The sequence below is a fragment of the Schistocerca gregaria genome, chromosome 1 (assembly GCF_023897955.1).
Source record: "Schistocerca gregaria isolate iqSchGreg1 chromosome 1, iqSchGreg1.2, whole genome shotgun sequence".
NCBI classification, from domain to species: Eukaryota; Metazoa; Arthropoda; class Insecta; order Orthoptera; family Acrididae; genus Schistocerca; species Schistocerca gregaria.
The window spans coordinates 1193107535-1193132685 of record NC_064920.1 but is presented as its reverse complement, the minus strand read 5'-3'; the positions used below and the strand labels follow the sequence as shown (position 1 = coordinate 1193132685).

Sequence of the window (25151 nt, the reverse complement as noted above, 5' to 3'; positions counted from 1 at the left end):
ATCGTAATAAGTTATCTATTTCTGTGTTCTTTCTTCCATCTTATCTGATAACCTTAATATATTTTTTATCTCGGTTCCCCACTTCTTGTCCACGTTCGATTTCTTCTGTGCTACCGCCAAACATTTATGTTAGTACGTCGTTGCTTCTTCCATTTGACAGGAGAGTCACTAAACTGAATGTTAACAAGACTAACATTACTGTGATACAACAAATACACTAAACCATCGAAAAAGGAGGCCAAAATAGCGGTAAGGCACTGGACTCGCATTCTGGAGAACGACGGTTCAAACCATCCTCCTTCCATTCTGATTTAGGTTTTATGAAGTTTATGCAAATTGGTTAAATCAAGTGTCGGAATGGTCCCTTTCCCACTTTGAGTTTGTGCTCCGTATCTAGTTATTTCGTCGTCGGCGGATTGTTAAACCCTAATCTTCCTTAATACATTTATAACTACAACTAATCATTATTACTATTAATCAGGTACGCCGCATATTGTATTGCTAACTCTCTTAGTGTATCTGGGTAATTATATAAGAGGACCTGGTAACTCTAAGCCAGTCGGATGAAATAATTCGTAATTAGATAAATGAAAAGGTTGGACGGCAGTCCACCTGATACAGTATTCTCTAGAAAAAGAAGTGGAACACTAGGAAATAATTTTTTTAAAGAAATTTCCCCCATTTGGCTGTTAATTGTTCACTTATTTTACACAATTATGATTTCGGATTTGTAGCAATTCTCGAGTGCATGTTGAAATGTTAAAATACGTCTGACTTGTCTGCGACATGTCATCGTCGAAAAAATATATTTCTGCCGGCCGCGTGGCCGAGTGGTTCTAGGCGTTCAGTCGGGAACCGCGAGACTGCTAGGATCGCAGGTTCGAAACATGCATCGGGCATGGATGCGTGTGACGTCCTGAGGTTAGTTAGGTTTAAGTAGTTCTAAGTTCTAGGGGAGTGATGACCTCAGATGTTAAGTCCCATAGCGCTCAGAGGCATTTGAACCAAATATATTTCTGGTCGTAGAGATCAGTGTCGTATTACAGGATTATTAGCTGTTAAATAAGCCATATTGTATGTTAATGGTTTCTCATTGTGTACACTGTCAGCCCATATTATGTATCTTCGATACGTACTCGTGCCTTGTAATACGACAATTGGTCTAAAAGACCAGAAATATGTTTCTTCGACGGTGGCATGTCACAGACAGGTCAGACATTTTGACATTTCAACGTGCACTTGAGAATGGCTACAAAGCCGAAATCGTGATTGTGTCATATAAATGAACAATAAATTGCAAAATAGCTGAAACGGCTTTTAAGAAATTCTATATGAATGTGGTCCTCCGCGAAGGCAAGATCGTTAACTAGTAAAGAAGACCCAGAAGTGTATGGTGGGATAACATAAGGGTCGGTGTAAGCAGGATTAATATCGACATCGAATAGACAGGGTCCGAGAAGACAATATTAGACTAATTACAGCAGTTAAGCAGTCATTCTTCCCACGCTCCATACGTGAATGGAACGAGAACAAACTTTGATAGGGGGTACAGTGGGAAGCACCCTTTGCCGTGCACTTCGCAGTGTACGAATGTAGCTAGACAACAACGCTTGAGGCAGAAAAAGATGGAAAAGGCGTATGGAACATGGGACCGGTCCAGACCCCTTTCTACACACAATTAAAACGAGAGTACACGTTTCCAACACACGGTGTCATCGTCAGGAGCACGTAACGCTAGCAGAGCGCAGTACCTGGATCAGCCGGCCACGGTGCACGCGAGGCGAGCTCCGCCGTCAGACTGAACTGTTGTTGCGGCTGCGGCGGCCGAGCTCTCCCCTGCAGGTAGCGGGGACTCCTGCCTCTCACTGCATACGGCCTCTCCCCGTCCACGGCGCGCCGCGGAGGAATGTCCAATGCCCGCCACTTTAGGGTCACACCGTCGTCCTTCTTCACCCTCCTTATTTTAGTCGGAATATCTACTCCCGTAATCCGCATTGTGCCTTACACTCATTCGCTAGCTGTTTTCGCCTGTGGAAGCACCCCTTTATCTCGAGTGGCACTTCACAATACTTCGCACATACTCGGCTTTGAAGGCTTGCCGCTTCGATAACTGAAACAACCACAACGATTTCTCACACGTAATGCTCATACTACAAAGTACACTTATTGCTGAAACTTCCTGGCACATTAAAACTGTGTGCCGGACCGATACTCGAACTCTGGAATTTGCCTTTCCCCGACTTCGAGTCTCGGTCCGTCACACTGTTTTAATCACCCAGGAAGTTTCATATCAGCGCACACTCCGCTGCAGAGTGAAAATATAATTCTGGAAACACGTATTTTTGTTGTTATCAATTACAACAAGTTTTTGCGATCACCAGAGTAATGAATCAACATTCGGACTTCAATTGAAATCTTTGATTCTGTATAAATTTTTGCCTGACGTGAGTTAAATTTTAAAGTTAAATTACATATTCCACATCTAAAGATGATTTCCCACATATTTAGTGACCAAAACACTATTTTTCTGAGAACATAAATTTGTTTTTCATACAAATCCATCTCTTTGAATTAGTAAAGGTTGCAGGAGTAAACTACTGGGAGTGAAAGGCTATTTACAACTTGTATAGGAACCAGGTGGCACTTATAAGAGTTGAGGGCCAGGAAAGGGAAGCAGTGGCTGAGAAGGGAAGTGAGACAGGGTTTTAGCCTCTCCCCGATGCCATTCAATCCGTATATTGCGCAAGCAGTAAAGGAAACAAAAGAAAAATTTGAAGCAGGAATTAAAGTCCAAGGAGAAGAAATAAAACTTTGAGGTTTCAGATGACATTGTAATTCTGTCAAAGACAGCAAAGGACTTGGACGAGCAGCTGAACGGAATGGACGGTGCCTTGAAAAGTCTAATGGCTCTGAGAACTATGAGACTTAACTGCTGTGGTTATCACTTAGAAATACTTAAACGTTACTAACCTAAGGACATCACACACATCCATGCCCAAGGCAAGATTTGAACCTGCGACCGAAGCGGTCGCGCAGTTCCAGACTGTAGCGCCTAGAACCGCTCGGCCGAAAAGAGGATACAAGATGAACACAAGCAAAAGCAAAACGAGGATAATGGAATGTAGTCGAATGAAATCAAGTGATGCTGAGGGAATTCGATTAGGAAATGAGACAGGTAAAGTAGTAGATGAGTTTTACTATTTGGGCAGCAAAATAACAGATGATGGTCGAAGTACAGAGGATATAAAATGTAGACTGGCGATGGTAAGAAAAGTATTTCTGAAGAAGAGAAATTTGGTAACATCGAATATAGATTTAAGTCTCAGGAAGTTTTTTCGGAATTTTTTTTATGGAATGTAACCACGTATGGTTGTGAAACATAGACGCTAAACAGTTTAGACAAGAAGAGAATAGAAGCTACAGAATAATGCTGAAGGTTAAATGGGTACATCAGGTAATTAATGCGAAGGTACTGGATAAAACTGCGGAGAAGAGGAATTTGTAGCACAACTTGATTAGAAGAAGGGATCGGTTGGTAGGACCCGTTCTGAAACATCAACGGATCACCAATTTAGTACTGGAGGGAAGCGTGGAAGGTAAAAAACGTAGAGGGAGACCAAGAGATGAATACAGTAAGCAGATTCGGAAGGATGTATATTGCAGTAGTTACTCTGAGATGAAGAGGTGTGCTTAGAATAGAGTAGCATAGGGAGCTGCATAAAACCAGTCTTTCACTACAACAACAACATCGATCCATTTAGCAACACCGATCTTGAGCCATGAAAATTAGTAGTCACAATTACTAACTTCAATGTGTCAGAAACCACTGTACAGTGAAACTAATTTTATTATGCTTCAGTTTTCATGCAAACAAACTTTATTTCATTTCTAATTTTTCTAATTTTATTAGCAATAATTCAGTCGACAGTTATACAAAGACAGGAGTCTGGTAGCTTTTATCTTGTCAAAATTTACAAAGCTTGAGTATTAATTATTAAGCGTATAAATCTTTATACTCTATAAATAGTTATTTCCAGAAAACATTATGTAAATTATACATGAAAAATAATTTCAGTGAAGACAGTCATAATAAAATTCATTTAAACTACATTCTGTTCTAGATCTGGAAGGTGGGTACGAAATACTACAGAAATTTTAGGCGCCAAACACGCCATAATAGTTTCAGTTGTTGTCGAGATTGGTCATTTTAATTATCAAGGCTTTGTGCTGTGTTTAAATGTTGCACATTGCATTTATTTAACAAGTGGTGTTGTAGAAAGTGTCAAGTATTTATGAATAAAAACTAATTATGTCAAAAATCAACAATTTTCCAGCGACTTTTACTGAAAAATGACCTTGGACTTATTAACTGGAAATCATAAACAGGAACCTCCACCTTAGACAACGGGATAGCCATACCAAGACAAATAACATTTATCTGCTAGTATAATGTTTCTGCCCTTGTGAAATTAGATACATGTTGACCATACCAGAATAGTTAGCTAAACGGAGAATATTTACTTTCTGTTCATCTACGAATATTTTGAGATTTTGATAGTAAGGGAGAAGTAACATTCTACCAGTCACTATTTATGTTATTTCCACTACTCGTTTCGGAAATTTAAACTTCAATCGCCACATTGGTTTATTGTCTACTAATAAAACGGGGTGTTGTGTGTACGAATCCTGCCTCGGGCATGGATGTGTGTGATGTCCTTAGGTAGTTAGGTTTAAGTAGTTCTAAGTTCTAGGGGACTGATGACCTCAGAAGTTAAGTCCCATAGGTCATAGTGCTCAGAGTCATTTGAACCATTTGTCTCGAATGATAACAAGGTGTTTTTTTTGTTTTTTGTCAATTATGTTACATACATTACATATCGTACATTACGTATACACCGAAGTAAGCAGTTATGCCGTTTAGTAGCTAAAGTCGGACATCAACATATACAAGTCGTATTAAATGACATAAATCCTCCTGATGATGGGCGATTAAACTTCCGAAACGCGTAGTGGAAATAAAAGAAATTGTGGGTCGCTACAGAAAACGTGCAGTTTCAATAGTGAGGTAAATCCTGAGTAAAGTTGCTCCCATTTAAAGTTTCTGTTGTTGTTGCTATTGTTACAGTTGTCAATACGAATACTCATTTAATGCAGCTTGTCAGGATCCGAGAGCCACCCATGTCGCAATTATTTACAGCATTTCCCTATTGCTCTACCAATCAACCGAAGACTGACAGGTGCTTTACACATCAATGTGCCTTTGCGATCGCTCTATTCCACCCAGTTACTTTTCGCAATACATTTAAATGACGTAGTGGTTAACATCTGAACTTACTTGGGTTTAGATCATGATACTGCTGTATACAGAGGAACTGCAATGCTAGAAAATTGTACCAAAGTGTAGAAAGATCTGCAGAGGATCGGCTTTTGGTGCAGGGACTGGCAGTTGAATTTCAACATAAATGTAACATACTGCGCGTAGTCAGAAAGAGCCATTATTGTACGCTTACACTATTTGCTAAAAACTCATTGGGAACAGCCACACCAGTAAAATATCTGGGAGTATGTGTAACGGAGAGATTTGAAGTGGAACAACTTCATATCACTAGTCGCCCATAAGGCAGATGTCGGACTGAGATTCATTGGAGGCATCCTCAGGAAATGTAGTCCACCCACGAAGTAGGTAGCTTACAAAATCCTCGTTCGATCAATATTTGAATAGTGCTCGTCAGTCTGGGATCGGTACCAGATACAATTATTAGACGAAACAGAGAATATCCAAAGAAGAACACTGCATTTCGTTACATGTCCATTTCGTAGACGCACAAGCGTCACGGACTTCCCCAGCCAACTCCGGTGAATTAGATTTTCCCTCCAAGGTAACTCGCTGCGTCCTCCATACCAAGAAATCTTCAATCCAGAGGCGATCTGATCACGACGTGGTTTGCTGGTAGACATTCGAGAGCGTACGCTTCTAGCCGAGTCGAGTAATATATTTCTTTCTGCTACGTATACCTCGCGGAAAGACAATGAAGGTAAAATTACATTTGAGGTCACATGGAGACTAACAAGCAAAGTTCTTCCTGCGGACTATTCGTGACTGGAATTGGAAAAGGGAGAAGTGACAATGGTACGGTACACAAAGTACCCACCGCCACACAGTTTTAATCTGCCAGGAGGTTTCATATCAGCGCACACTCCGCTGCAGAGTAAAAATCTTATACTGAAACTGTTCCGCAATTATTTCTTAAACTCGTTTATATTTGTAATTATTGTTTGTTCTGCCGAAAGATCTGTTGAAATAAAAGAAACAGAAGTTAATTACTCTTCCCACAAAGCATACAGAAATCAGTCCTCAAGGGTCTGACTGCAAGCTTTAAAATATTCTTCAACAACACGTAACATCTGTTCTGCAATGCTCCTGTACTCAACGGACAACTTACCTCGTCTTGCCGATGCAGCTGCATGATCAACAACATGCTAAAAATATTTCAAAAGCAATATTGCAATCCATTCAGAGTGCAATGCACGGTCATAATAACTGTAAAAGTTACTGCCATATTTTTGTATATAGACCGATTGAACGATCAGGAGGGGTTTGGTCATTTGGTCTTGAATGGTGTAAAAAAATAAAAGAAACCAATAAAGACTTTAATTTACCATATCCGCAAAATAGATTACTTAAATACTGACAAACTTGACACAGACTTTAATTACTCCACAATGTCTGTACTCAACAAACATGTCTCTGGCCACAACAGAGACACGAATATCAATGGCTCTGAGCACTATAGGACTGAACTGCTGAGGTCATCAGTCCCTCCGTACTTTGAACTACTTAAACCTAATTAGTCTAGTAGATTCGTAGTGGTCGTGCGGTTACAGACTGTAGCGCCTAGAACCGCTCGGCCACTCCGGCCGGCTACGGATATTACTCTCAATTTATGCAACACAAATATGACAAAATCCCTTCAGTGTACAGCAAGCAACAACTACGTGCAACAGAAAGGCAAATTACCAAAAAGTCCTCAGTTAATACCAAAGTCCCCTGCGGCGCCACTAGGCCGGATCAAGGCAGACTGCGACCTCTCGGGTCGCGCGTCTTCTCTCCAACGCAGGCTGCGTCCGGCCATACCCGACTCCTCTCAACAGCTGTTCGCTCGCCACCACTCGCGATAATAATATCTCAGACTAAGAGTTTGTGCCTGCACACTACAGCAGAATCATTCATCAACTTTGCAAACAAGTGTTAACGGCCAAATTTCAAGACAGTGGCAAGTAGTGGTCCTATAAAACACTCTAGAGTTACGTTCGACGTTACTTTTACGTCTGCACATTTCTCTTCTTGGAGAGGGAAATGTTGTTTTCTGTTTGCTACAAGTTCTTCAGTTTAATCATACAGCTAGTCTGATATTCCGTATGCTCTTATTAGCAAACTGTATGAATAGTTCTGAGACGGCGTTTGCTGTACAAGCCCTACCGATTACAACCTGTGCAGGCTCTCAACCCCAATGACAAATTATTACAAATTATTAAATTTATTAAACTGATATCAAACATTATAAAAAAATTGAAACTTCCTCTTTTCAGTGGTATAAAGGTTGTTCATTTTTTATCTGTATTTGAATAAATACTAAGTTTTTAAAACGGATCCATCATTTAGAACAACCCTGAATATACCTGAAGTACAATGCTCTTGTATAGACCCTCTATATACTCCTTCCACCTTGCCGCTTTCCCTTCTTTGCTTAGGACTGGTTTTCCATCTCAGCTTTTGATATTCATGCATGTCGTTCTCTTTCTCCAAAGGTATCTTTCACGTTCCTGTAGACAGCATCTATCTTGACCCTAGTGATATGTGCCTCTACATCCTTACATTTGTCCTCTAGCCATCCCTGCTTAGCCATTTTGCACTTCCTGTCGATCTCATTTTTGGGACATTTATACTCCTTCTCGCCTGCTTAATTTACTACATTTTTATACTTTTTCCTTTCATCAATTAAATTCAATATCTCTTCTGTTACCCAAGGATTTCTACTAGCCCTTGTCTCTTTACCTACTTGATCCTTTGCTGCCTTCACTATTTCATCTCTCAAAGCTACCCATTCTTCTGCTACTGTATTTCTTTCCTCTGTGCTTGTCAGTCGTTCCCTAATGCTCACTCTGAAACGCTCTACAAGCTCTGTCTTACCATTATACAGGGCGTTACAAAAAGGTACGGCCAAACTTTCAGGAAACACTCCTCACACACAAATAAAGAAATGATATTATGTGGACGTGTGTCCGGAAACGCTTAATTTCCACGTTAGAGCTCATTTTAGTTTCGTCAGTATGTACTGTACTTCCTCGATTCAAATTGTAAATTTTCACTATCAACATGTGTGGGCTGACGAGAATCCGCAACGCAATTGTGCAATCTCGTCATCAACACAGATTTTCTGTGAACCTACGGTCGCAGGTTCGAATCCTGCCTGGGGCATGGATGTGTGTGATGTCCTTAGGTTGGTTAGATTTAAGTAGTTCTAAGTTCTAGGGGACTGATGACCTTAGATGTTAAGTCCCATAGTGTTCACAGGCATTTGAATCATTTGAACCTTTCAAATGAACATCGCGGCATTTTGCCTGATTTATGGAAATCACGGAAAACTTAAATCAGGAAGGCCGGACTCGGGTTTGAACAGTCGTCCTCTCGAATGCGAGGCCAGTGTGCTCAGCACATCGCGACACCTCGCTCGAGTGGGGCCCATGTGTCTCATATTAAGTTACATGTCTCAGCGACACCTACTTCTGTTCAGGGGTCTTTAAACGTTGTAAAAACGACCCTGTATACAAATGCTTTGGCGCCCATGAGGCTGCTTGCAAATGATGCAGTTTTCTATAAGAATGTATCAATACCAGAAGGCTAAAGTCAACTGCAGATGGACCTGCAGGCATTGGTAGTTGATCCTGAACGTAAATAAACGTAACATATTGTGCATAAATAGGAGATGAAATCCACTGCTGTAGTATTGTACTGTACAATTAACACTATTGGAGACAAATCGCTGCAAACAGTAACTGCCATAAAATACCTGGGAGTAACGATCCGGAGCGACTGAAGTGGAATGACCACATAAGACCGATGTTGGGAACAGCAGATGCCAGGTTGAGATTCATTGGAAGAATCGAAAGAGTCATAAAGAAATATAATTCATCTGCGAAAGAAGTGGCTTACAAAACTCCTGTTCGACCGGCTCTTGAGTACTGCTCATCAGTGTGGGAAAATTACCGGTTTGGATCAGTAGGAGAGATAACAAGATCTAGTAAATAAAAGCGCGTTTCGTAACGGGACTGTTTGATTGGTGAGAGAGCATTGCAGAGATTCTCAAAAAAACTTCAGTGGCGGGCCCTACAACAGAAGCTGTGTGCAGCAAGGAGAGGTCTACTATTGAAATATAGAGAGAGTACGTCTTGGGTAGATGACAAAAAACCCTGATAGATATAAACAAAAAGTGATAACGAAGCCATAATTACCAAAGCGAACAAAGGGAACACCGTCTATAATGAAAGAAGAACATCACATGAAGAAAACCACTGAAAATGGAGTCACAGAAATACAAAAAGAGACCACAAAAGTATTTCAGACAAAGTTCAAATCACAACTAAAGAACGCACATATCCTGCTAACTGAGGACAACTAGCGTATACAGGACAGACGTGCCGCACAGTACAAGAACGCTGTGATGAACATCACCATCATAGACGCCTTCGTCAACCGGAAAAGTCGGCAATTGCGGGAACACTGTCTGAGTACAGGACATCGGCTGATTTATGAAAAGACCGAAGTTTTATCCCCGACATCATCTTTCTGGGATTGCGTCATTAAGGGACCAATACATATCCGCGCCGGCTGCTGTGGCCGAGCGGTTCTAGGCGCTTCAGTCCGGAACCGTGCTGCTTCTACGGTCGCAGGTTCGAATCCTGTCTCGGGCATGGATGTGTGTGATGTCCTTAGGTTAGTTAGGTTTAAGTAGTTGTAAGTATAGGGGACTGAAGACCTCAGATGTTAAGTCCCATAGTGCTTAGAGCCAATTTATTTATTTATTTACGTCAAGTTCCGTAGGACCAAATTGAGGAGCAAATCTCCAAGGTCATGGAACGTGTCAGTACATAAAAGTAATAACAGGTAAAAATAAATGTTTATGATCCTGAAAAAAAAAGTCAGTCAATAAGTTTAAGTAAACGGTATCAGCAATACAATAAGAATCAGCTTAATGTTTTAAGGAACTCCTCGACAGAATAGAATGAGTGACCCATTTCAATTTGAAAGCGCGTGGATTACTGCTAAGATTTTTGAATTCGAGTGGCAGCTTTTTGAAAATGGATGCAGCAGTATACTGCACCCCTTTTTTCACAAGAGTTACGGAAATCCGATCCAAATGGAGGTTTGATTTCTGCCGAGTATTAACTGAGTGAAAGCTGCTTATTCTTGGGCATAAACTAATATTGGTAACAAGAAACGACAATACAGAATATACGTATTGAGAGGGCAATACCCAGACTCGTGAAGGTCGACAAGAGGTTCGTGAACTCACACCACTTATTACCCGAACCGCCGGTTTCTGAGCCAAAAAAATCCTTCTAGAATGGGAAGAGTTACCCCAAAATATAATACCACACGACATAAGAGAATGAAAATAAGCAAAGTAGACTAACTTACGTGTCGAAGTATCACTCACTTTCGATACCGTTCGAATAGGAAAAATGGAAGTATTAAGTCTTTGAACAAGATCCTGAACGTGGGCTTTCCACGACAGCTTACTATCTATCTGAACACCTAGGAAATTGAACTGTTCAGTTTCGCTAATCATATGCCCGTTCTGTGAGATTAAAACGTCAGGTCTTGTTCAATTGTGTGTCAGAAACTGTATTATCTGAATCTTACTGTGATTGAACGTTAGTTTATTTTCTACAAGCCATGAACTGAGGTCATGTACTGCACAATTTGAAACCGAGTCAATGTTGCACACAACATCCTTTACTACCACGCTAGTGTCATCAGCAAACAGAAATACACTCCTGGAAATTGAAATAAGAACACCGTGAATTCATTGTCCCAGGAAGGGGAAACTTTATTGACACACTCCTGGGGTCAGATACATCACATGATCACACTGACAGAACCACAGGCACATAGACACAGGCAACAGAGCATGCACAATGTCGGCACTAGTACAGTGTATATCCACCTTTCGCAGCAATGCAGGCTGCTACTCCCTCATGGAGACGATCGTAGAGATGTAGTCCTGTGGAACAGCTTGCCATGCCATTTCCACCTGGCGCCTCAGTTGGACCAGCGTTCGTGTTGGACGTGCAGACCGCGTGAGACGACGCTTCATCCAGTCCCAAACATGCGCAATGGGGGACAGATCCGGAGATCTTGCTGGCCAGGGTAGTTGACTTACTCCTTCTAGAGCACGTCGGGTGGCACGGGATACATGCGGACGTGCATTGTCCTGTTGGAACAGCAAGTTCCCTTGCCGGTCTAGGAATGGTAGAACGATGGGTTTGATGACGGTTTGGATGTACCGTGCACTATTCAGTGTCCCCTCGACGATCACCAGAGGTGTACGGCCAGTGTAGGAGATCGCTCCCCACACCATGATGCCGGGTGTTGGCCCTGTGTGCCTCGGTCGTATGCAGTCCTGATTGTGGCGCTCATCTGCACGGCGCCGAACACGCATACGAACATCATTGGCACCAAGGCAGAAGCGACTCTCATCGCTGAAGACGACACGTCTCCATTCGTCCCTCCATTCACGCCTGTCGCGACACCACTGGAGGCGGGCTGCACGATGTTGGGGCGTGAGCGGAAGACGGCCTAACGGTGTGCGGGACCGTAGCCCAGCTTCATGGAGACGGTTACGAATGGTCCTCGCCGATACCCCAGGAGCAACAGTGTCCCTAATTTGCTGGGAAGTGGCGGTGCGGTCCCCTACGGCACTGCGTAGGATCCTACGGTCTTGGCGTGCATCCGTGCGTCGCTGCGGTCCGGTCCCAGGTCGACGGGCACGTGCACCTTCCGCCGACCACTGGCGACAACATCGATGTACTGTGGAGACCTCACGCCCCACGTGTTGAGCAATTCGGCGGTACGTCCACCCGGCCTCCCGCATGCCCACTATACGCCCACGCTCAAAGTCCGTCAACTGCACATACGGTTCACGTCCACGCTGTCGCGGCATGCTACCAGTGTTAAAGACTGCGATGGAGCTCCGTATGCCACGGCAAACTGGCTGACACTGACGGCGGCGGTGCACAAATGCTGCGTAGCTAGCGCCATTAGACGGCCAACACCGCGGTTCCTGGTGTGTCCGCTGTGCCGTGCGTGTGATCATTGCTTGTACAGCCCTCTCGCAGTGTCCGGAGCTAGTATGGTGGGTCTGACACACCGGTGTCAATGTGTTCTTTTTTCCATTTCCAGGAGTGTAGTTTGGACAAGAAGAGAATAGAAGCTTTGGAAATGTGGTGTTACAGAATAATTCTGAAGATGAGATGGGTAGACCACATAACTAATGACGAGGTACTGAATGGAATATGGGAGAAGAGGAGTTTGTGGCGCAATTTGACTAGAAGAAAAGATCGGTTGGTAGAGCATGTTCTGAGGCACTATGCGATCACCAATTTAGTATTGGAGGGTAGCGTGGAGGGTAAAAATCGTAGAGGGAGACCAAGAGATGAATACACTAAACGGATTCAGAAGGATGTAGGTACTGGGAGATGAAGAAGCTTGCACAGGATAGAGTAGCATGGAGAGCTGCATCAAACCAGTCTCAGATCTGAAGACAACAACAATCATAATGTCATGCAACGCATTAGATAGTATGATTATTTGTATTTCTTGCTTGTTTTTTAAGACAATTATAATTCTATTAAGTAATTACATTTTATATTAATATAACAAACATTCCACAATGGGCAAATTTTTGAAGAAATTTAATTGCTACTTTCTAGCTTATCAATTAACAACCCATTCTCGTGTACTGTGCTATTAATGACAATGTCTTGCCTTCATACAGGTACATTTGATGTCCCTTGCCCATTTCATGTAATATGTGAAGATCATTTGCGATATCCTGGAATGTGTGGGTAGTGTCCTTAACGTAGGTGGTTACTGCTGATTTAGCATAATTGTTCGTGGTTAAGCATTTATGTGTTCACTGTACAGTTTTTGGAAGTATTTCTCAGTTTGGTCGGTGTAGTGCACTTTGCTCGTACTACACACTATTTTGTAAATGGATGATTGCGTATGTTTATTTGTCTGTGTACCTTTGTTGTCTCAGTGTGCGTTGCAGTTTGGTGTGTGTTAAATAAGCGATGTTAATGTTGTGCAGTCCACATATTTACTATTTTGTAGGAGAGTTTACTTGTGAATGGTATACAGACAGTTTGGGCATCTTTTTTATTTCCTGAGCAGCAGTTTGTTCAATATTCTTTTTCTTTTCTGTACGAGGTGTACAATATGTTTGTCATCATAGCGATTTGTTGCCGCAATTTGTTTGATCATGTGGAGCTCTTTGTGCGTTGCATGTATATCCAGTGGTGCATTACTGGCCCTGATAACTAGTGCTCCATGTTTGTGCGTTGCACATTGGCTGTGTATCGTGGTGTCTGTTGTGGTTTTTTTTCTTACGATTTTGAGGATGTGTCTGTTTTCTTTACTGGTGTTTAAATCTAGGAAGCTCATTCTACCATTGCTTTCATATTCAACATTAAATTTTATATTCTGTCGTTTTTACTCATTATATCGAGTTGTTAATATAATTTGTGCGACCATCTACCAACAGAATGTATCGTCAACATCATTTTTATAATAGGCCTAAACAATTTTATCCATAGATGATAATTGCAATGCAAGGGTTTGTTGCTGCAGGTGGTTAATAAATGTTTTGGCGATTGTATCTGCTATGCTTGAACCCATTGTGAGACCTTGAGTTGCATGTGAATTTTATTATTAAATGTGATAGGGTTGTAGTTTAGTACTACGTCCATAAATTCCATAAAGTCAGACTTTTATATTTTGTAATATTTGACCCGAAAATTTGGAGTAATATGTATGCTTTGTCTAGTATCTTGTTAAATCTGTTTGTGAAATTTGTAACCTGGACTCTTTCTTGCGTTACAATCAGTCTAATGCAGCAACCTTCTTTTTGAGTTTTTGCTCGGGATCTTAGCTTTGATGCCTCAGAATTCATGACAATTCTGTAGTTGTGACTCTTCGAGCTTTCCCGTTGTAATTAGTCTTCACCGGTTTGCCGCCGGATCACGTGGTGCAAATTCCACAATATTTCCTCGGAGCAATTGTCCGACATCTTCAGGTGGTTCAGCCTTGCTGGTGGCTAGGTACGACTGACGGTAATCGCACGTCGGCGACCCGTTTCTAGAACGCGCTGAGAGCGCGCAGTTAGGTGGTGCCACATTCTAACTCCTGCCGAAAACCGCCGAGCGGCTCTCCTGCGTGTGCGTTGCAGGCTGCGTTTCCAACAGCGCGGCCAGACTTTACTCACCAAACGCAGTGTTAGACCAGTATTACGACGGGCCTGTTACGAAGAATCTTGATTTTCGCGTCGTGATTTAATAGCAACCAATGCAGGGTTCCAGGCTGTACTCAGTTGATATCCCGTATCCTTGTTGATGAGATTATCGGCTGTACGGATATGTATGTATGTAAGGTTAATTGATCATTATATATCACACGATTTGCTATCAAATGTACAGTTCGGCTTTAAAAGTCGTTTACCAACTGAAAATGCTGTATTCTCTTTTTTTCTGTAAGGTACTGGATGGGCTAAACAAAAAGTTTCGAACGCTTGTCGTATTTTTTGATTTAACTAAGGCATTTGACTGTGTTGATCACAAAATATTGCTCCAGAAGTTGGACCATTACGGAATAAGGGGAGTAGCTTACAATTGGTTCACCTCTTACTTTAGCAACAGGCAGCATATAAATGTTATGCCCTCTAGTATTACGGGTAACTCTAAAATACACTCCTGGAAATGGAAAAAAGAACACATTGACACCGGTGTGTCAGACCCACCATACTTGCTCCGGACACTGCGAGAGGGCTGTACAAGCAATGATCACACGCACGGCACAGCGGACACACCAGCAACCGCGGTGTTGGCCGTCGAATGGCGCTAGCTGCGCAGCATTTGTGCACCGCCGCCGTCAGTGTCAGCCAGTTTGCCGTGGCATACGGAGCTCCATCACAGTCTTTAACACTGGTAGCATGCCGCGACAGCGTGGACGTGAACCGTATGTGCAGTTGACGGACTTTGAGCGTGGGCGTATAGTGGGCATGCGGGAGGCCGGGTGGACGTACCGCCGAATTGCTCAACACTTGGGGCGTAAGGTCTCCACAGTACATCGATGTTGTCGCCAGTGGTCGGCGGAAGGTGCACGTGCCCGTCGACCTGGGACCGGACCGCAGCGACGCACGGATTCACGCCAAGACCGTAGGATCCTACGCAGTGCCGTAGGGGACCGCACCACCACTTCCCAGCAAATTAGGGACACTGTTGCTCCTGGGGTATCGGCGAGGACCATTCGCAAATGTCTCCATGAAGCTGGGCTACGATCCCGCACACCGTTAGGCCGTCTTCCGCTCACGCCCCAACATCGTGGAGCCCGCCTCCAGTGGTGTCGCACCAGGCGTGAATGGAGGGACGAATGGAGACGTGTCGTCTTCAGCGATGAGAGACGCCTCTGCCTTGGTGGTCGTATGCGTGTTTGGAGCCATGCAGGTGAGCGCCACAATCAGGACTGCATACGACCGAGGCACACAGGGCCAACACACGGCATCATGGTGTGGGGAGTGATCTCCTACACTGGCCGTACACCTCTGGTGATCGTCGAGGGGACACTGAATAGTGCACGGTACATCCAAACCGTCATCGAACCCATCGTTCTACCATTCCTAGACCGGCAAGAGAACTTGCTGTTCCAACAGGACAATGCACGTCCGCATGTATCCCATGCGACCCAACGTGCTCTAGAAGGTGTAAGTCAGCTACCCTGGCCAGCAAGATCTCCGGATCTGTCCCCCATTGAGCATGTTTGGGACTGGATGAAGCGTCGACTCACGCGGTCTGCACGTTCAGCACGAGCGCTGGTCCAACTGAGGCGCCAGGTGGAAATGGCATGGCAAGCCATTCCACAGGACTACATCCAGCATGTCTACGATCGTCTCCATGGGAGAATAGCAGCCTGCATTGCTGCGAAAGGTGGATATACACTGTACTAGTGCCGACATTGTGCATGCTCTGTTGCCTGTGTCTATGTGCCTGTGGTTCTGTCAGTGTGATCATGTGATGTATCTGACCCCAGGAATGTGTCAATAAAGTTTCCCCTTCCTGGGACAATGAATTCACGGTATTCTTATTTCAATTTCCAGGAGTGTAGTTATCGTCCATGTTTCACTTCCATACATGGTTACGCTCCATACAAATACTTTCAGAAACGACTTCCTGATACTTAAATCTATACTCGATGTTAACAAATTTCTGTTTTTCAGAAACGCTTTCCTTGCCATTGCCAGTCTACAATTTATATCCACTCTGCTTCGTCCATCATCATTTATTTTGCTCCCCAAATAGCAAAACTACTTTACTACTTTAAGTGTCTCATTTCCTAATCTAATTCCCTCAGCATCACCCGACTAAAATCAACTACATTCCATTATCTCGTTTTGCTTTTGTTCATGTTCATCTTATATCGTGCTCTTCCAAGTTCCTTGCTGTCTCTGACAGAATTACAATGTCATCGGCGAACCTCAAAGACTTTATTTCTTCTCCATGGATTTAAATACCTATTTCAAGTTTTTCTTTTGTTTCCTTTGCTGCTTGATCAATATACAAATTGAATAACTTTGGTGAGAGGCTACAAACCTGTATCACTCCCTTCCCAATCACTGCTTCCCTTTCATGTCCCTCGACTCTTATAAGTGCCATCAGGTTTCGGTACAAATTGCAAATAGCCTTTCGCTCCCTGTATTTTACCCTTGCCACCTTCAGAATTTGAAAGAGAGTATTCCAGTCAACACGATCAAAAGCTTTCTCTAAGTCTAGAAATGCTAGAAACTTAGGTTTGCCTTTCATTAATCTATTTTCTAAGGTAAGTCATAGGGTCACTATTGCCTCACGTGTTCCAGTATTTCTACGGAATCCAAACTGATCTTCCCCGACGTCGGCTTCTACCAGTTTTTCCATTCGTCTGTAAAGAATTCGATTTAGTATTTTGCAGCTGTGACTTATTAAACTGGTAGTTCGGTAATTTTCACATCTGTCAACACCTGTTTTCTTTGGGATTGGAGTTATTATATTCTTCTTGAAGCCTGAGGGTATTTCGCCTTTCTCATACATCTTGCTCACTAGATGCTAGAGTTTTGTTAGGCTTGGCTCTCCCTAGGCTATCAGTAGTTCTAATGGAATGTTGTCTATTCCCGGGGTCTTATTTCGACTTGTCTTTCAGTGTTCTGTCAAACTGTTGACGCAGTATCATACCCCCCATTTCATCTTCATCTACATTCTCTTCGATTTCTATAATATTGTCCTTAAGAACATCGCCCTTGTATAGACCCTCTATATACTCCTTCCACCTTTCTGCTTTCCCTTCTTTGCTTAGAACTGGGTTTCCATCTGAGCTCTTGATATTCATACAAGTGGTTCTTTTTTCTCCAAAGGTTTCTTTAATTTTCCTGTAGGCAGTATCTATCGTACCCCTAGTAAGATAAGCCTCTACATCCTTACATTTGTCCTCTAGCCATCCCTGCTTAGCCATTTTGCACTTCCTGTCGATCTCATTTTTGAGACGTTTGTTTTCGTTTTTGCCTGCTTCATTTTCTGCATTTTTATATTTCCTCCTTTCATCAATTAAATTCAATATCTCTTCTGTTACCCAAGGATGTCTATTAGCCCTAGTCTTTTTACCCATTTGAAGCTCTGCTACCTTCACTATTTCGTCTCTTAAAGCTACCCATTCTTCTTCTGCTGTATTTCTTTCCCCCATTCTTGTCAATCGTTCCCTAAAGCTCTCCCTGAAGCTCTCTACAACCACTGGTTCTTTCAGTTTATCCAGGTCCCCTCTCCTGAAATTCCCACCTTTTTGCAGTTTCTTCAGTTTTAATCTACAGTTCACAACCAATAGAATGTGGTCAGAGTCCACATCTGCCCCTGGCTCCTGAATCTCTGTCTTGTCATTATATAATCTATCTGAAACCTGTCAGTATCTCCAGGCTTCTTACATGTATACAACCTTCTTTTATGATTCTTGAATCATGTGTTAGCTATGATTAAGTTATGCTCTGAGCAAAAGTCTACCAGGCGAATTCCTCTTTCATTTCTTAGCCCCAAGCCATATTCACCTACTACGTTTCCTTCTCTTCCCTTTTCCTATTGTCGCATTTCAGTCACCCATTACTATTAAATTTTCGTCTCCCTTCACTATCTGAATAATTTCTTTTATCTCATCATACGTTTCATCAATCTCTTCGTCATCTGCGGAGCTAGTTCGCATATAAACTTGTATTACTGTGGTAGGCATGGGCTTCGTATCTGTCTTGGCCACAATAATGCGTTCACTATGCTGTTTGTAGTAGCTTACCCGCACTCCTATTTTGTTGTTCATTATTAAACCTACTCCTGCATTACCCCTATTTGATTTTGTGTTTATAACCCTGTAGTCACCTGACCAGAAGTCTTGTTCCTCCTGCCACCGAACTTCACTAATTCCCACTATATCTAACTTTAACCTGTCCATTTCCCTTTTTAAATTTTCTAACCTACCTGCCCGATTAAGGGATCTGACATTCCACACTCCGATCCGTAGAACGCCAGTTTTCTTTCTGCTGATAACGACATCCTCTTGAGTAGTCCCCGCCCGGAGATCCGAATGGGGGACTATTTTACCTTCGGAATATTTTACCCAAGAGGCCGCTATCATCATTTAATCATACAGTAAAGCTGCATGTCCTCGGGAAAAATTACGGCTGTAGTTTCCCCTTGCTTTCAGCCGTTCGCAGTACCAGCACAGCAAGGCCGTTTTGGTTAATGTTGCAAGGCCAGATCAGTCAATCATCCAGACTGTTGCCCCTGCAACTACTGAAACGGCTGCTGCCCCTCTTCAGGAACCACACGTTTGTTTGGCCTCTCGACAGATACCTCTCCGTTGTGGTTGCACCTACGGTACGGCCATCTGCATCGCCGAGGCACGCAAGCCTCTCCTCCAGCGGCAAGGTCCATGGTTCATGACATATATACTCTTATTTAATTTGTTATAATATCTTAGGAACAAAAATATGGGTAGCATTCCTCTCACGCTAGGTGAGGAGACTCCTACGTCGTAGTGACGTAACGCTACGCCATCGTGACGTAAATAAATCTAAATCGACTTCATGAGTACGTGTATCGATCTTTGCAGTTGTACCATAGAGGCTGCACCGATAACGTGAAAGCTAAATGTCAAAAGACTTGTACAAACGAAGTGGCAGGAGTTGTGTGGTATGCTCATCCCAGTTGAATTACTTATTAAGCTATAATCTCAACAATTTGGATGTTACTGTGTGTTTCTTGATGTAATAAATGTCTCAACGAAGGAACCATAACCACAACGAAAGTAAAAAAAATGCGAGTAGTCATTTTAAAAAAAAAATCGGAATAATTGTGCATAAATCATGCGGATAGAAACGTGAAATAGAGAGAAGTTAAAGTGTTTCGTATTTTTATAAAAGCCAATGGATTGTACATACTTCTTCTTGGCAGAAACGTTATACTGAGAAATTAATATGGTTCCAAAGATAATTCCGAATGTTGCTGGAATTTTAATTTTGACTTCATGCTGTAGATCAGCTCTTCAGCAATAAATTATTTCTGATGGTTATAATATACTGACCTGTTATAACAAGTCATTATTTTTCTTTATACGTTGTATACTGTGAAAAAACAATGACACGCAAGTCACATTTACCAGCATTTTAAACAACTGAAAACAGTGAGTGCTGTCACCATTTTCAGCTACGTTTTGTATGACTCTTAGGCAATATGGAAATAGCTATAGTAATCATGCCAAACACCCCCAAGATTTATACCATGTCTATTGAGAGGATAAACAAACACAGTATTCCACCATCGCATATGAAACATCACTTAGTGCTGCTAAAAATTGTGGGCTGTTGAGGTTATTTTGTCAAGTACCTCACCTATTGTGACAGTGTTCAACATCGTTTGGCAACTACTGTGAAACTAACTTTTTTATAGTTGATACTGCTTAAATATTACAGACGATCATTGTTTTTTCACAGTTTACAGCGTATAAAGAAAAATAGTGACGTGTTATAAACAGGTTACATTATACCTTATAATCATCAGCAATAATTTGATTCTCAAGAGCAAAATTTTCTGAGTTGATCTGTGACATGAAGGAAAAATTAAAATTCCAGCGACATTCGGAATTATCTTTGGAACTACATTAATTTCTCAGTTTAACGTTTCTGGAGAGTAGAATTATGTACAATCTATTGGAGTTTATAAAACTAAGAAATACTTTAATTTCTCCATATTTCACGTTTCTACCACATGATTTACGCACAATTAATCGGATTTTTTTAAAAGAATGACTACTCGCTCTTTTTCACTTTCGTTGTGGTTATGGTTCCTGCGTTCAGATATTCATTATGTTCATGAAATACACAATGACATCGACAGTCTTGGGATTAGAGCTTATTAATTAATTATTTCACGTTTCTGTCGACACAATCATGCACAATTCACGGGATTTTTTTAAAGTGACTACAAGCTTTTTTTAAACTTTCGTTATGTTCATGAAATACCCAATAACATCCCATATTCTGTGGATTACAGCTTAATAATTAATTATTTCATGTTTCTGTCCACATGATTTATGGACGATACATTGGATAGCAAAAAAAAATGACTGCAAACGTTTCCTTTTTTAGTTTCGTTATGGTTTCTTCGTTCAGACATTCATTACGTTCAAAAACCCCACAATAACATCCAAAATTGTTAGGATTCCAGCTTAATAACTAATTCAACTGGGTTGAACATACAACACATCTTCTGTAACTTCGTTTTCACACATGTATTTACATTTAGCTTTCACATTATCGGTGCAACCTCTGTGGTACAACTGCAAAGATCGATATACGTACTTGTTGTTGTTGTTGTTGTTGTGGCCTTCAGTCCTGAGACTGGCTTGATGCAGCTCTCCATGCAAGCTTCTTCATCTCCCAGTACCTACTGCATCTTACATCCTTCTGAATCTGCTTAGTGTAGTCATCTCTTATACGTACTTATGAAGTCGATTTAGGTTTATTTACGTCTCGTAGAAATATTGGAACACGCGAGGCAATACTGACCCTACGACTTATCTTAGAAGATACGTTTCAAGCATTTGTAGACTTAGAGAAAGCTTTTGACAATGTTGACTGGAATATCCTCTTTCAAATTCTGAAGGTGGCAGGGGTAAAATACAGGGAGCGATAGGCTATTTGCAATTTGTACAAAAACGAGATGGCAGTTATAAAGAGTCGAGGAACATGAAAGGGAAGCAGTGATTGGGAAGGGAGTGAGACAGGATTGTAGCCTCTCCCCGATGTTATTCAATCTGTATATTGAGCAAGCAGTGAAGGAAACAAAAGAAAATTTCGGAGTAGGTATTAAAATCCATGGAGACGAAGTAAAAACTTTGAGGTTCGGCGTTGACATTGTAATTCTGTCAGAGACAGCAAAGGACTTGGAAGAGCAGTTGAACGGAATGGATAGTGTCTTGAAAGGAGGATATAAGATGAACATCAACAAAAGCAAAACAAGGATAATGGAATGTAGTCGAATTTAGTCTGGTGATGCTGAGGGAATTAGATTAGGAAATGAGACACTTAAAGTAGTAAAGGAGTTTTGCTATTTGGGGAGCAAAATAACTGATGATTGTCGAAGTAGAGTGGATATAAAATGTAGACTGGCAATGGCAAGGAAAGCGTTTCTGAAGAACAGAAATTTGTTAACATCGAGTATAGATTTAAGTGTCAGGAAGTCGTTTCTGAAAGTATTTGTATGGAGCGTAACCATGTATGGAAGTGAAACATGGACGATAACTAGTTTGGACAAGAACAGAATAAAAGCTTTCGAAATGTGGTGCTACAGAAGAATGGTGAAGATTAGGTGGGTAGATCATATAACTAATGAGAAGGTATTGAATAGGATTGTGGAGAAGAGAAGTTTGTGGCACAACTTGACTAGAAGAAGGGATCGGTTGGTAGGACAAGTTCTGAGGTATCAAGGGATCACCAATTTAGTATTGGAGGGCTGCGTGGAGGGTAAAAATCGTAGAGGGAGACCAAGAGATGAATACACTAAACAGATTCAGGTGGCTGTAGGTTGCAGTACGTAGTGGGAGATGAAGAAGCTTGCACAGGATAGAGTAGCATGGAGAGCTGCATCAAATCAGTTTCAGGTCTGAAGACCACAACAACAACGTCACGATGACGTAGCGTTACGTCACTATGACGTAGGTTCTTCTCACCTAGCGTGAGACGAATGCTACCCGTTTTCGCTTCCTCCACCCGAAAGTCCTTAATTATCAGCCATCGGTTCCTAAATTCTCCGGATTAATCTGGCTGCCGCTTGAAGTCTATATAAGAATAAAATATTTGGGTCTTCTCTTCTCATCAGTAAATATTCAGCAGAAAATATTTCTGTCCACTTGTCCAGTTGCCAATACACGTTTCGGGTCAGTTACAGAAATGTGTTATGTGATTTTGTTTCTGTCGCAGATTGTTGGATAGTGCCTTCATATAAGAGTGCTCTTTCAGTAGTGAGTTATTATTGTCAATAATTTACAAATGGTTCAAATGGCTCTGAGCACTATGGGACTTAACATCTATGGTCATCAGTCCCCTAGAACTTAGAACTACTTAAACCTAACTCACCTAAGGACATCACACAACACCCAGTCATCACGAGGCAGAGAAAATCCCTGACCCCGCCGGAAATCGAACCCGGGAACCAGGGCTTGGGAAGCGAGAACGCTACCGCACGACCACGTGCTGCGGACAATAATTTACAAATTAAGCATGAAATGCGCTTGTTTTATAATTTGCAGTATACCGTTTCAAGGTAACGGAGCATGGAAAATTTATCATAAACACATCACCATTACCATTAAATGTCACTTAATAACGCATCAACGATATAAGCCTTCAAAGATCACATGCTAAAGTGCTAACGTAATGGATAACATTGAGCTTTCTGGTAACGAAAGTTGTGGGTTCACATCCCATCATATGCAATTTTTTTCATTCTAGCTTTGTTAACACGCTCAGGGACCTTCTTATCAATTCTGCGTATTTCACAAATATTCTGCGTTTTCACAAATATTTGGCTTTTTCGTTTCCGAATATGGTGCGATTTCCGGGTGTGTGGTTAGGTTTACTCGCAGCAATAAGATTCATATTCTTCCTTGTGACAAATATTTCAATTTTTACTTACGAATACGTGGCTAGTGGCTATTCCCTTATGTGTGGTAAGGCGGGAACCTGTGAGCACAGCATATATATAAATGCTGTGACTAAAACGATCTGAAATGAATCCCGCTTTTTTTTTTTTTTTTTTTTTTGCCCTCTAGTATTTGTACCTTTATTTCCGAACATGTAGTGACTTCTGAATGTGTGGTTAAGCAGGACAGCTTAAAATTGCTGCGAGTCGAGGAGCACTAACATTTCGTATTCTTCCTCGTTACAAAATCGATAGCCGATCATGCGGTCGTCGATATTGCGCGTGATGTCAAAATGACGTCACGTTTGTGAGAAATAGTGTGGATCGAGCATTACCCTTCGTTAGGCGCGGATAGTAAAAATTCAACGTATACTCCTTTGTTTTTAAGTCTTAGTTCAGAGGAACTCATAATTTTTAATTTTTAGTTCACGCACTAGTTTATTTCCATTCAAGGTCTTTAGTAATACGTCACAAACAAATGAGTATTACACCCGCAAACAAAGGTGACACTCGGCGCGGTGGCTGATCGGTGTGACCGTAAAGGCAATTTCCCATTTACAGTCGCTCCCATCAACCACCGCGCCGAGTGTCAACTTCGTTTGTGCGAGTAATACATGCCCCGGTTTACAACTTATACTATCATTGCAGCATTGCCAACTTGACGGATTTTCCTTCAAAGTTGACAGAACCTCATGTTGCGTGGCGGGTAAAATTTAGTTTTGACGGTTGACGGATTTTATGGCGGATATTATTAAAACTGGGCCTTTCTTTGACGGTTTTTTTCTGGTTTTATTTAATTTAAAAAAAATCATTGATAAAACTATTACGAATGCAAATCTTCGTGCAGCTGCAAGACAATGCCATGGATGTAATGCACTAAAACTCTTAAGTTTCACTCAGTGCTTTGCAAAAACGGGCTGTACTTCTGATTTGTTCATTTAAATTAAATACATGTGGGATGTAAGCGAATACTGAAATGAAATTCCTTAGATTTCCTTCCTATTGAGCATTCTACATGGCTATTTTTTAGCTAACAGATCAGACATCCCTGATGACTGGCAAACTCAGCAAAGAAAACATAGTGCGGTGGCAAATGGCTCTAATTCCTGTTGTAAGCAAAAATACAATAGGAAGTAAGAGAGACCCATACTCACGATCTGTGCGTAGGGAGCAGAAGCAGGTGTCCTGACACGCCATTCTGGGAAGCGCCCGAGTGGGTATGGTTTGCCATTGCCGTCCTCCGACCTGTTACGAAGTGTCGAGCGTGTTTTTGTACATATGGGATGACAGTGATGTGTGCTGGTACTGTGTGGTGTCGTGTTTCTATTTTCAGTATAATCCACGGCCAGGATTCGAACCGGCTTTAAATATACGATACGTGGCTCTAGCACCAGTAGTATACTAACAAAAATATGCTTTGCTGTGTGAGTTAATGCCGCGCATTCTGTATAGTGAGAGCAATACATTAGGGTATGGTACTTCCCGCGATTTGTAACTTCGCATCCGTCGAGCGGGTTTTGCTGGCAGAGGGGAGAGCGGACAAGCTATGCTACTTCGAGTGATAGGTTGCGAGGGGAGGAGGGATGGTGGGGGAGAACGAACTGCAC

The 25151-nt window shown here is 42.0% G+C and overlaps 2 protein-coding genes across 3 annotated transcripts in view; one reads left to right on the top strand and one right to left on the bottom strand.

Annotated features, from left to right (window-relative positions):
- The window catches only part of LOC126284570 (heparan-alpha-glucosaminide N-acetyltransferase-like), a 353817-nt gene extending 351974 nt beyond the window's left edge, over positions 1 to 1843 (bottom strand). The window contains exon 1 of one of the 2 annotated variants that reach the window (XM_049983590.1): positions 1752 to 1843. The gene's annotated coding sequence lies outside the window, so the exon portion shown is untranslated. The remainder of the gene's footprint in view (positions 1 to 1751) is intronic. The other variant, XM_049983597.1, reaches the window with a different exon arrangement.
- The window catches only part of LOC126284583 (caspase-1-like), a 398664-nt gene that overhangs the window by 217141 nt on the left and 156372 nt on the right, over positions 1 to 25151 (top strand). The window lies entirely within an intron of this gene.